General features: G+C 37.3%; 1 protein-coding gene across 1 annotated transcript in view; it reads left to right on the top strand.

The window, feature by feature from the left end:
* The window catches only part of LOC116418473 (translation initiation factor IF-2-like), a 122,310-nt gene extending 116,366 nt beyond the window's left edge, over positions 1 to 5,944 (top strand). The window contains exon 7 of the mRNA XM_031934275.1: positions 5,848 to 5,944. The gene's annotated coding sequence lies outside the window, so the exon portion shown is untranslated. The remainder of the gene's footprint in view (positions 1 to 5,847) is intronic.
* Positions 5,945 to 13,119: the final 7,175 nt, after the last annotated feature.

The following is a 13,119-nucleotide window of genomic DNA, read 5'->3' as shown; positions in this document are numbered from 1 at the left end:
AGTTACCACACAAACTTTAGGCACCCCTCACCTCCCAAACTTCAGTCTTCACGAAGCTCTCTACGTTCTCTATTATGCTACCATCTCCCACCCATATCCAACCCCTAAAACCCATTCATTGTGCCCTCTGGATTGAACATTCCATCGTCAGCAAAATCTCCTCTATTTTCTGACTCTTTTCTGATTGTTTTCTTCATTTTCTTACATTTCTTTAAGGACACAACTTCCCCTGCAGCCTTCTCAAGTGGCGGCTGTTTTTAGTTCCATAGTCATATACCACTGGGCCAGGAGATGAGTTAAGAGTTTTCCTTGTTGCTCAGTGTTACTTCTAGAAACTTCTCCCTCCATCTTTCAGAAAAAATACTCCTGCTTTGAATCTCATATCACCGGACTGCCATCCACTCCTACCCTCTACCAGTCTGCTAGAGTCTGGTCAGGCTGTCTCATTTCTTGAAGATTTTAACTCCGGATTCGCTGTAACACTCTCTAACACTACTCTTCCCTTGATTTTTGGTGATTTCAATACACATAGAAGATCAGTTTCTTGAGCTCTTCTCCTCCCCTGATTTTATGTTCTACTTTACCTCAACCACTCATCCCATAGTTATGCCCTAGACCTTGTTTCTATCAAAGACTGAAATGCTTTCATCATCTCAATTTTAGAGAGTGTTGTAACTTTCTAATTACTACAGTTTTTCTTTCTAGCTCCTCCTTTTTATCAGTTAGGTATTTTTTTATAATCTTATAACCCCAAAATTTAGCAGCTTGAGGTAACAGTCCTTTATTATTTATCATGAGTCTACGAGTTGGTTGGACAATTCTGCTAAGTTGGGCTGCTGAGCGGGTCTGGGCTTAGCTAATCTCACATTGTCTTGTTCATATGTGGTCAGCTGGTATGTAGGCTGTGGGATAGCATAGCTGGCTTCAGTTAGGATGATTTGGTTCTGCTTCATGTGATCTCCTTGCTCCCAGGCTTGGTTCTCAGTTCTCACAGCAGAGCCAAATGCCCAAGGGAATAAGTAGAAGTGCTTAAGGCCTTATGCTCTATTCCATCAGCAAAGGAAAGTCACAAGACCAGCCTAGATATAAGAGGATTAAACATGGACTTCACCTCTTGATGGGAGGAGAGGCGTGTGTCTAAGGAAGAATTGATAATAGGGCCACCTTTTTATTTTTTGTGCAATCAGTCTATCACATCCCTCTGTAAACCTGATTTTACATACTTTCACAGCACCAGGCCTACAATCTATCAATCTCAACTTTCCAGTGTGACCACACTCTCACATGTCTTAAATTCCCTCCTACCTAGCTTAAATTCAATGATCATTCATTATCAACATATCCTCATATTCATCCTCAACTCCATGCCATTCTTTTACATTATAAAACTGGCTTGTCTAAATCACAGCTCTGGTTCAGTGTACCTGTCTGTCAACTCCACACCTGTGTTCCTGTTGCTGAAAGTAGCTGCAGAACACCCACACAACCACACTGGCTTGTCTGACTTCAGATTCAAGGCCAAGAACCTCATTATGTCCATAATGCTGCTGACATTTACTCTCCACTTCCCCAGCACATTACTCTCATATCTCCCAGAGAATTATGTCATACCTTCTCTCTTCTCAAACCTGCAACACTGGCTCTGCTGTGCTAACTCTTGGTTGGTAACCTGCTTCATATTTCAGAGAGACAATGTAAGCACTGAAAAGAGAACTCCCACACCTCGTCTGCCACCTCTCACCATCTGTCTCCTTGTACTACTAGAGATGGACTGCCCTCCGCCTGGGGAGGCCAAACCCACCCACTTCTGCACTAGATTCCATTCTCTTTCATCTTTCCTACATCATGTGTTTTCCTTCTATACTCAATCATTCCTTTTAGCAATAAATATCTAAAAAAAAAAACTTCAAAGAACCTCACTTCCCACTCCAATGACCCCACTGTGTCTTCTCTCCTCTTTATAGCAAATTCTCGAAAGTCTTGTCTGGTTTCTCCATCTCTCCAGTTCCTGTCCTCTCCTCCATTTCTCTTTTACAATTACTGACTGCATTCAGGCTCTCATCTTTCTTCACCTATAAGGACCATTTGTCATAATTATCATTTCCTTTTTCAAACCTTTTTTACCCTTTTTTACCCTTTTTTACACTTCTCTGCTGGGACACCACTTTCTTCTTTTTCTTTCTATTACATCTGTGGCCCCCTTTCAGCCTCACTTGCTAGTTGCTTCTTTCCTCAACCTTTCAGACACGGGATGCCCCCAGGGCTCAGTCTTTGCAACAGTTTTCTTCACTGTCTACCCTCACCAACTTGGGAATGTAGTTAGTCTCCTAGTCTTTAATACTACACACATGCTGATGATTCCAAAATTTATGTCTTCAGCCTGATTTTCTCCCTTAAACTTCCTCCAATAAATCAATGAACTTCTCAAATTTAACATATGCAAACCCAAGCTCCTGATCCCTTCCAAACCAGCTCTCCCACAGCCTTTCTCATCTTGGTTAATGGCTATTCTATCCTTAAACTTTCTCAGGTGAAGAATTGTGAAGTCATCCTTGACCTTTTGTTGACTCATACCCCACATATGATCCATCAGCAAATCCTGTGGGTTCTACCTTTAAAATATATCTGGAATCCAACCCTTTCTCACCAGTCTGATCTAAGCTACCATCATCTCTTGCCTGGCTTATTGTTAAAACTGTCTAACCAATTTTCCTGCCCCTGTCTTTGCCCCCTACAGACTAGACTTAACTCAGCAGCCAAAATAATAATTCTGTTAAAACATAAATCATATATCATGTCACTTCTTTGTTCAGATTGTCTTGTGTATCTCTGTCTCATTTGAAGCAAAAGGCCAAGTTCTTAAAATGATCTGCAGGACCACTGATGATCTCCTCACCATTCCCTCTCCATCTCACCTCTTTATATTCTTCTTTCTTATTCTTCCCTGCCCACGTTGACCTTCTTGCTGTTCTTCGAATACATCAAGCACATCCTCATTGTGGTAGGCTGCAAAATGGCCTTCAAAAGATATCCATGTCCTAGTCCCTGGAATCTATGAATGTCATTTTATATGGCAAGGCCATTGTATATGTGATTGAATTAATAATCTTGAGGTGAAAATTTTATACTGGATTGTCTGGGTGGACCTTAATGCAATCACATATATTCTTCGAAGAGGGAGAAAGAGAAAGATCACACACACACACACACACACACACACACACACGGGGAGAGAGAGAGAGAGAGACTGAAGATGGGGCAGAGAGAGATTTGAAGATGCTAGACTTGAAGATTAGAGTGATGTGGCCATAAACCAAGGAAAACCAGTAGCCACCAGAGGAATGAATTCTCCTCCAGAGACTTCAGAAGAAGCACAGCCCTGCCAGTGATACTGCCAGTGATCTCAGCTAAATGATACTGATTTTGGAATTCTGCCCTCCATAACTGTGAGAGAATAAATTTCTGTTGTTTTTAGCTAATTTTACAGTAGAAACAGGAAACTAACACACTCATCTCTTGCTATGCCCTTTGTGAGGAATTTCTTTCCACCAGATATCAATATTGCTACCTCCCCTACTTCATTCAAGTCTTTGAACAAATATAATTTCGGAGAGGCATTCTCTAGCTACTCTATTTAAAATCCATATTTTATACTCGCACTTATACACACATTCTGGCACTCACCATCTCCCTTGACTTTTTACATATTATTATTTCCTAAATATTCTATGTATTTATTTACTTTTCGGTTTCCCTCTACTGAAATGTAAAGCCTATGAGAACAAGGGTATTTTTCACTTGTGTTCACTTTATATAACTAACATATAGATGACATCTGAAAGACAACTGCTCAGTAACTATTGAACAAACTTGATTAACCAGTTATTTCACACAAACTGAGGTGAAGAACAAGTGTTCCACAGTGGTTGTCATCATATTCTGACTTTGAAATTTCAATTATTACCCATTTTGACAACACACATACATCTTAACTCACAAATCTCTTGGTTTAAGACACCAAGGTCAGAAGAAGGTCAGAGGAAGATATAAGACCTATTAAGCAGACAGCACAGTATAGTTCAGGGAGTGGTTCCCAAACTATACGATCATCACAGTCCCCTGAAGAGTTCACAAAAGATATCCTGGGCTTCTCTGTCAACCTTCAGAATCACCACTTGCAGGAGCAATGCCTGAGAGTCAGAATTTTTTAGAAGAGCCCTAAGGAATGCTGATGATCAGTTGGATTTGGGAACCACTGGTTTTTCTTTGCTCATATACTTAAAAACTTCAGAAGGAATGTTATATTTTTGTTTGTGATCAAATGGAAGTGCTTTTCAGCATTGTGCATTATACATTAATTATTTTTCTATTACCTAAAACAATCACAGCTGTTGTTTTGCCACACATATCACTGGATGAGCTCATTTTGTATGCTGTCAGACCTTATGCTATCCATTGAAATGTTATGACATTTAACATCACCAAAGGGGAAGATTCTATTTTACTGCACAAAATACATCTCCAGTTTTCTCTCTAGCTTTCCCTAAATTACATAGGTACCTAACATTGGTACATTACATTTAGGGTAAGCTCCATTTTCTTTGATAAAGAGGAATTTTGTTCTAAGCAATGGTTGAGTTTTATGATTTACTTTCATTATTTTGTTTTACTTTATTTTTATTTTTTGAGACAAGGTCTCTCTCTGTTACCAAGGCTGGGGTGCAGTCCCACAAACTTGGCTCACTACAATCTCCTCCTGTGCTCAAAAGATCCTCTACCTCAGCCTCCTGAGCAAGTGGGACTACAGGCGCATGTACCACCATGACTGGCTAATTCTGTTACCTTTTGTAGAGATGGTGTCTCACTATGTTGCCCAGGCCGATCTTGAACTCCTGGACCCAAGAAATCCACATGCTTCAGCCTCTCAAAGGGCTGGGATTACAGGTGTGAGCCACTGCACTTGTCCTCATTATTTTAAAAGAATAAAAACAAGCTCAAAATTATCAAATGATCTGTTCTACATAAACACATTCTGACTGTGCCTCCAAGTATCAGCCCAACTTTTTGCCCTAACCTCACCCCTCTAATCAATAGAGAGAGTTTAGTTACAGTTCTTTCCTTACAGCCTCCAAGTCATTCTTTTAATGGAGGATGGACAAGGCTAACCCCTGAACAAATGGAGAAAACTGGGTTCTGCATGGCAGTAAGTGTTCACCTTGCCATATGACAGTGATGAAATCTCCAGTGCCTAATCCTAGTGCTAAGATACATATGTAGGCACACGCATATTCTTTACATCTCAAAATTAGAGCTACATCCTCTTTTGAAGTCAATACTTATTAAATGACAAAGTTACCAATAAATTGATACAAAATGATTCTTCCTTTATCCTCTCTGTCTTGGAAGCTTTTGTCTATAGAATTCATAGGAAGTAATGACCTTAGGAATAAAACAGATTTTAAAATATACTGTAACAAAAACAACTACCATTCATTGAGAGCTTGTTATGTACCAAGCACTATGGCTCATGTTTTAATACATTATCTCATTTAATCGTAGGCAATGAGGTAGTTATTATTGCTATTATCTTCATTTTACTGTGGAAAAAACTAAGGCATAGACAGATTAAATCGCTTGCCTAAACTTATACAACCTGTAAATGATTGATCCAAGATTCTACTCCGGGCCTATTTGGCTCCAGGGCTATCAATTTAACCAATCACTTGGCAAAATTTTCTTGCTATGATGTAAATTTAATCAAGGACTTTGTTGGTTTCAAAATATTTCTCTTAAAAAGATAAATTGGACTGAAAATTGAAAGGAAGACTAATTCTTTATTCAACTTAGGTTCCACTTCAAGAGAAATGCCAAGTGTCTGGGAACTCAGAGGAGGAAAGGGGGCTTTAAAGAAAAAACAGACCACAGCTATAAAGAGTCAGATGGCCAACATCTGGACAGCTTGTAGTCGAGCTGAATATGCCGCTGTGTGAATTACAAAGGTATGACAAATTTTTTACTCTGTTCTAATTTGGCTCAGCCTGCCTGCCTTCAGCTTTTTTGGCACAGCTTCCCACATTTGAACTAAAATGCCCTTTCATGAAGCGGTGTATTGCTGAGGATTATCATGCAGACTTTCTGTTTTGTTTTCCACCTCACTTTGTTTATGTGCTGCATGGGAGGGATCTCATAATGTTTGATGGCTCTTTACATCATATTCTCTACTCTGCATGGAATGCCACTTTGTATAAAACTTTGCAGTTACACAGGGATTTGCTATTTGAGTCTGCTTCTCTAGGACACCATCCGGAGTCCTCTCTTAGTCCACCTCTTTGGAGACTTCATGGCCTAAGGGACTTCATGAGGTTTTGGATCCATGTTGCCTTCTTGGCAGTAACTCTCCTTACACTCAAACGCATCGGGACAGATTTCCATTGGCAATTTAAGGTTTGACAGCAGATTTTTAAATTGTAATCAAACGTTATTATTTTTGCTTTCAATTCCTACTTAAGAAATAATTCATGCCATAGTATGACATGAAGTACAACTACAACAACAACGATACTGAGTGATATAGTAAGGGCCAGACAATGCACTGAGCACTTTAAATGCCTTAAGCATATAGTGGATGCTACTATGAGACAATCCTATACACAAAGTAGCTCATCCTAGCTGCATTTTACAGATGTGAAAAATGAAGTAGAGAGAGGTAAATTAACTCACTCAGGGTTGCATAGCTAAGAAATAGAATAGAGAGAATTAAAATCCAGATCTGTCTTACTTGAAGGTCATCATTTTTTAGCCACTATACTATATAGATGATTAAAGAGATCAATTTGGACTATGTCAGACCAGTACCAAATTCTTGAGAATGTAGATAAATGTACTAAGGAGAAACAAGACAAAAGCTAATAGATAGTGCACACCTCCCTATATGTATAAAAAATAATATTGAGGAAAGCAACACACAAAGAGACAAGAGACACAGGTTTAATCTCAACAGTACCATACAAAGTTTCTACTTAATGTGAATTGGGGAAATTGCTTTAGTTCTCATAGGCTTGGGACTCATTAAATAATCTTCAATTCTCCTCTAAACTTAAAATTATGGCTAACAGTATAACTGCTATGATAGCGTTGGGTTAACAAAGAAGATGTCACCTAAAATTTATTGTTTGTGAACATTACATTAGACTCTTCTCAGATATCCGTTAGATTCTCCATTTCCTAAATTTACTTATAACACCATTTCCATGTTTATCCTTAGAACTCTCTTCTGAACAGCATATTCTGAGTCACTATCACTGCTCCAAATTACACTGGAAACTTTCTCTTATATGCACTTGGCTTTCAGAGATAATTTGTAACTTCCTTCCCAAAAGGGTACCACTTTTTCTCTCAAGCAACACAACTTTGAAACAAAAAGATATGGCATATATGGTTCTGTCCACTCCAAGTATCTAAATACTCCCTGAAGTCAGGTATCATTATTCATTATTGCTAGTTTTGACTTAACCCATTACTGGGTATTCAGTGACCATACAAGTTGGAAAGGGGGTCTTCTGAGGGCATGACAGTAGGCTGTTCTCATTCTAACTTTGCCATGGCGATCTAGAAGTCTCCAGGGACCTCCAGAATCAGACTATTCCTAAGTTACTTTTTGGTAAATAAGTAGAAGAAACCTGAGGAAACGGCAAGAGAAGAGGATGAAAAAGCAAGCTGGAGACTGATCAGGAAAGCATCAGAAAGGATAAATATTTTTCATGCTGAGAAGAAGGTAAAAGAGAAGCTGACAGAGATGTCTAGTGGCCATAGATAGCAGGTTATTATAAAAGTAATAAAATCCTTCCTAAAGATGATAGAAAATTGTAAAGAAGGTGAAGAGTCAGAGAGAGGAGCAAAGAAACTACAGGCAGTTCTCAATTCTAAAGCTCTTCCAATATCTTAGCATGAAAACAAATATGCATCATCCAAGCAATGTGGGGAAAAAAGCCTATATCAAATATTTCAGGAGACTTTATTTTTAATGTTAGTATGAAGAAATTGCAATGAGAAAAATAAACCAGTAATATCAACTTTTGTGAAGATTTTTATTAAAAAATCAAATGACACTAAATCTCTGATGCCCATTAAATCTTTCTAAAATCTAAAGAATCTTTCTCGAATGCTATATTCCTAATAAATAATATCTTTATTAGGAATCCTCATCCTCATTTTACCTGTTCATTTTTGGCTTTAAAAATTACATAAATAAGAACTTTATGTAGTAGTTAATGATAATATATTATTAAACAAAGTTAGTCTAGTGTCTTCTTGCACTAGTTACAGATGAACTAGAAAATTGTAAAAAAAAAAAAAAGAAAGAAAATTGTATGATGACTAACCTAAAAATGCACCTATAGATGCATTTCTTGTAGTTTTAAGATGATGCTTGTAATGATTTCTATAACAGAACAGGCATCTGTCCCTTAGTCAATCATATAATTTCTTATTATAACTGGAAAAAATTAGATCTAACCTCTAGTATTTAGATGTAGATACTAGCATCTAAAAACCAAAAACTGCTGTAACCAAAAAAGTGCCTAACAATAATTAAAGACACACATGTATCTACTTTTCTTTTTTTTTTGAGACAGCGTTTCACTCTTACTGCCCAGGCTGGAGTGCAATGGTGCAATTTCAGCTCACTGCAACCTCTGCCTCCTGGGCTCAAGTAGTTCTCCTGCCTCAGCCTCCCGAGTAACTGAGACTACAGGTGCCTGCCACCACACCCAGCAAATTTTTTATTTTTATTTATTTATTTATTTTTAGTAGAGATGGGCTTTCACTGTGTTGGCCAGCTGGTCTCAAACTCCTGACCTCAGTTGACCCACCCATCTTGGCTTCTCAAAATGTTGGAATTACAGGTGCGAGCCACCATGCCTGGCCTCAACTTTTTATAGTTGAAAAAAATGTAGTGAGTAAATAATTGCACAAAAAATATTGTACAAGTATATCCTTACATTCTGTCTCTCTCAATTTACTTATATATATAGCAAGCCATTAAAGGTTTGGTTTTGGTTTAAGATAGTGGAATGCTGGAAATGTATTTTCTTCTTTTTGCTTTTGTGCAGTATGCTAATTTTCTAAAATGAACAAATTTTACCTTTATAATCAGGAAAATGCTACTTTTAAAACATTCTTGAATTATGTTTTACTTGTCACTTCTAAGCTATCTTGATATTTGTTACTTAAATTATATTTTACTTATTTCAATAACTATGTAAATACTGGTAAAGGTGAATGGCATCTACTATCTAAATACTAAATATTTAGAATATCTAAATATCAGGTATAGCTATTAAAAAGAGAAAATGTATTTCTGAATATTAACAGTACAAAACAAAGCTAAGGAAGTGTCAATTTGGGGACATCCAAAAACTGTCATAGCCATCTTGATGGGAATTTACTATTAATAGCTAGGCTGACGAAGGTATCTGTAAATAATGTGGCTTAAGAATAACAGGAAACATGTTATGCTAGAATTTTAAAATTATTTATCCTGTAAAAAAGGACTTAGATCACGTTTAAGGCCTTTTCAACTCTAACATTCTGAGCCTATGAATTTACATTTAGATGTAGTTTTATCTGCAGTATATTAGTCCGTTTTCATGCTGCTGATAAAGACATACTTGAGACTGGGAAGAAAAAGAGGTTTAATGGACTTACAGTTCCACATGACTGGGGAGGCCTCATAATCATGGCAGAAGGCAACGAGGAGCAAATCAAGTTTTACATGGATGGTGGCAGGCAAAGAGAGAGCTCGTGCAGAGGAACTCCTTTTTAAAACCATCAGATTTCATGAGACTCATTCACTATCATGAGAACAGCGCAGGAAAGACCCACCCCCATAATTCAGTCACCTCCCACCAGGTTCCTCCCACAACATGTGGAATTGTGGGAGTTATAATTCAAGATGAGATTTGGGTGGGGACCCAGCCAAAGCCTATCATGTAGGCTGAATATTCTGCAAAACAAATATTTTGTAATATCCTTTAAAGAAGGCAAATTTTGGAAATATACAATTGAATCACATTATTCGTTTTTGTTATTTTTACTTTAGCTTGAGAAATCAATTTATTTAATTTTTAATATTTAGGAAACAGTCTGTCAGGTGAATATGTTGTCAATAAATGCACTGAAAAGCAAATTAAAGGCATCATATTCTTTCTCTTTATTTAAAAAAAAGTCACAATGGAAATAATCCAGAAAGTAACTAAAATGACCCAAGGGATTCAGTGGGCTTCTTATGAAGGTGGTTGAAAGAATTATGATTTCATAGCCTGAAATGATTAGTGCTGAAGCTAAAGACTGAATAAGGAAAATGGTAACTATTTGAAACTTAAATATGGCAAGAGACATAAAATAAAATACTACTTTATCTGACAGGAAATAAAAATTCAGTTTGTTATTCAAAGGTCTGTATAAGCTGAAAATTTAAATATAGTTAAGCCATGTTTCATAAAAGCAATGTACATGAAACATTTTTGAAAAATTAAATTTTGGTAAATATTGTTATTTCAAATGTAGTAGGAGACGCTGGCTATTTGAAGTTAAACTCATCTCATTTTTCTCAAGAATCTCAATCATTTTCAAAATTGCCAGTTTTCAAAGTGTGAGGTTTTGTGTATCAGTGTCTCATAATGAGACACAATTAGAGATTTATTTAAAGGTTTATATAAAGTCATATAACAATTAGCTCCTAATAGTTTATTAAGAAAAAGAGTGGTTTGGAATTTTTTTTAACTTTTGGGTTTGGATTTCATAGAAGATTATTGTGCATCCCCAGAATATTCCCTTCATTCTACATTATTAAAGAAACCACTGCCCTGAACCAGTCTGGTGGTGTAAAAATTTTAAGTTTTACTGCCTAGTTTTAGAACTAATCCTCAGAGCTATTATTTTCATGGAAAATGGGAAGGAAAAAAAACAGTAGATGGCGATGCTTCCAATAAGCAAATTATCTTCTTCCCAGCGAATTTCATAACCTGGGATGCTTCTGCATCACCAACAATATAGAAATGAAAGAGCAGGCATTTCATCCTTTCACTCTTTACACGGGTCCTCGTGAAAAAGGTTCTGCCAATTCACATCACTTCAAACGGAGGATTACTTCAGATAGATAAAGCTACTACCTTTTCTAAAATGTCAAAACTGTAAATATTTTCAAATATACCCTGTGCAGGCACCATGCAGGTTTTATCACTTCAAACTTCCCAATAACCCCATGAGATACGTTGATATTACCCCCCTCTGACAGAGAACTGAGGCTTAGAGTGATTAGGTCCATGCTGCTAGCATGCAGCTAAGCTGGGTTCATCTGTCTCCAATTCCTAAAATGTGGTCTTCAGATCTGCTGAATAAGAATCCCATTTATTGTTGTTGTTGTTGTTGTTATTATTATTATTATTATTATTATTATTATTATTATTATTATTATTAAAAATGTAGATTCTTGCTCTCCCTCTCCCCCAGACACACACATACAGATTCTGATATAGGAAGTCTGAATGGAGGCTCAGGAATCTTCTTTTTTCATAAGCTCTGAAAATGCTTGTTTTGTAACTAAAGTCAAAGAACCACAGCTTTCCATTGCACTTTCTTCCTTGATCTCTTGGTTTGATAGATGAATGCATTTTGACCTCCTCTCGCATCGTGCACACTCTCCCCTTTTTATTCACATTGACTTGCATAAGATAACTGCCCCTTTGCCAAACAGGCAGCAGAAGTGTGAATATTTTACTTTTGAACCGATATAAATGTTGCTCCAGGGAAAAACCATGGAAGTTCATTGTCCTAGTGTATAGCACCACCCTAAAATAGGTGACATTACCTAACACCAAAATCTCAATTATGAAAACTGAGGAAAAAATTGAATCAATGCTTCCTAAGAATATATAAAAGAAACTGCTTTTCAACCTTCTTTTCCACTCCCATCTGTATCAGAGCTTCCCTACAGCTGGCAGATTGCAGGGAGCATGACTCACACAAAGGTGAGAATCTCTTCAGCTGCTCTGATGATCTCAGAGTGATGAAACTGATTTTTCTTACTTTTGTTCTCACCTCCTAGCTCTTGGTGGGTTTAAAAGGCATTCATTTTGCAAGGAAAAGATTTTTAAACATAGAATGCCTAGCATTATCGTAGACACTGAGACTTTGTTGTGAGGGAGATAGAAAATAAACAGAAGTAACAACAGCAGTTTGCAACACCATATGAACTGATAATGCAGTACATTATAATCACGATGCTGAAAAACACAAAGTAAGGAAAATCTTCCAGGAAGTAAGGGATGCCATAGATTGGTGAAAAATAGTAGGTTTCTATTGGTGGAAAGAAGAAGGGAAGGTTTTCCCAAGCAAGGGAAAACCAACATAAGCAAAGACATGGGGTGGAAAGTGCAGTGTGTGGTGTAGAGGATGGTATAAATGGAGTTGGCTGTAAAATAGGAATATAGGAGGTCAGAGCAGTCAGCAAGCTCCTGGATGCATTCATCTGGATACCTGTTCAGAACAAGCTCCTGACCTCTTTACGTGGGAAAGCTACTGGTCAAATCCTTGAACATCTGAGATCATGGTGGGAACCTATCAATTATCAATAAAATGCTTAAAGAGCATGAATGGAAATGGCTACTGTTTCTAGATCAATTCTCTTCCCAGGCACGATTTCTGATGCATCACAGTGATGGAGCATGGGTAGGTAGATCTAATTTTTTAAAGGTCTTGCCATTTAAAGGTCGGCATGCTTTACTGGCTGCTGAGCACTCACTAAATGCTCACTCCTAAATAATATTGCCCAATATGTCCCTATCGAAATATGAATGACTTTCCTAGGCCTATTAGTTTCTGGTACTATTGAAATTCCCAATGGAAATTCTTTAGCCAGTTTTTTTTAAAAACGTATTTGCTTAATAAAATGCTAAAAGCATTTTATTTAAGCAGATCACGTGAGGTCAGTAGTTTGAGACCAACCTGACCAACATGGTGAAACTTTGTCTCTCTCTCTCTTCTCTCCCTGTCTCTCTATAGATAGATAGATAGATAGATAGATAGATAGATAGATAGATAGATAGATAGATAGATAGA

The sequence above is a fragment of the Piliocolobus tephrosceles genome, chromosome 1 (assembly GCF_002776525.5).
Source record: "Piliocolobus tephrosceles isolate RC106 chromosome 1, ASM277652v3, whole genome shotgun sequence".
NCBI classification, from domain to species: domain Eukaryota; kingdom Metazoa; phylum Chordata; class Mammalia; order Primates; family Cercopithecidae; genus Piliocolobus; species Piliocolobus tephrosceles.
The sequence above is the reverse complement of the archived record's forward strand: the minus strand, read 5'-3'. Positions and strand labels throughout refer to the sequence as shown.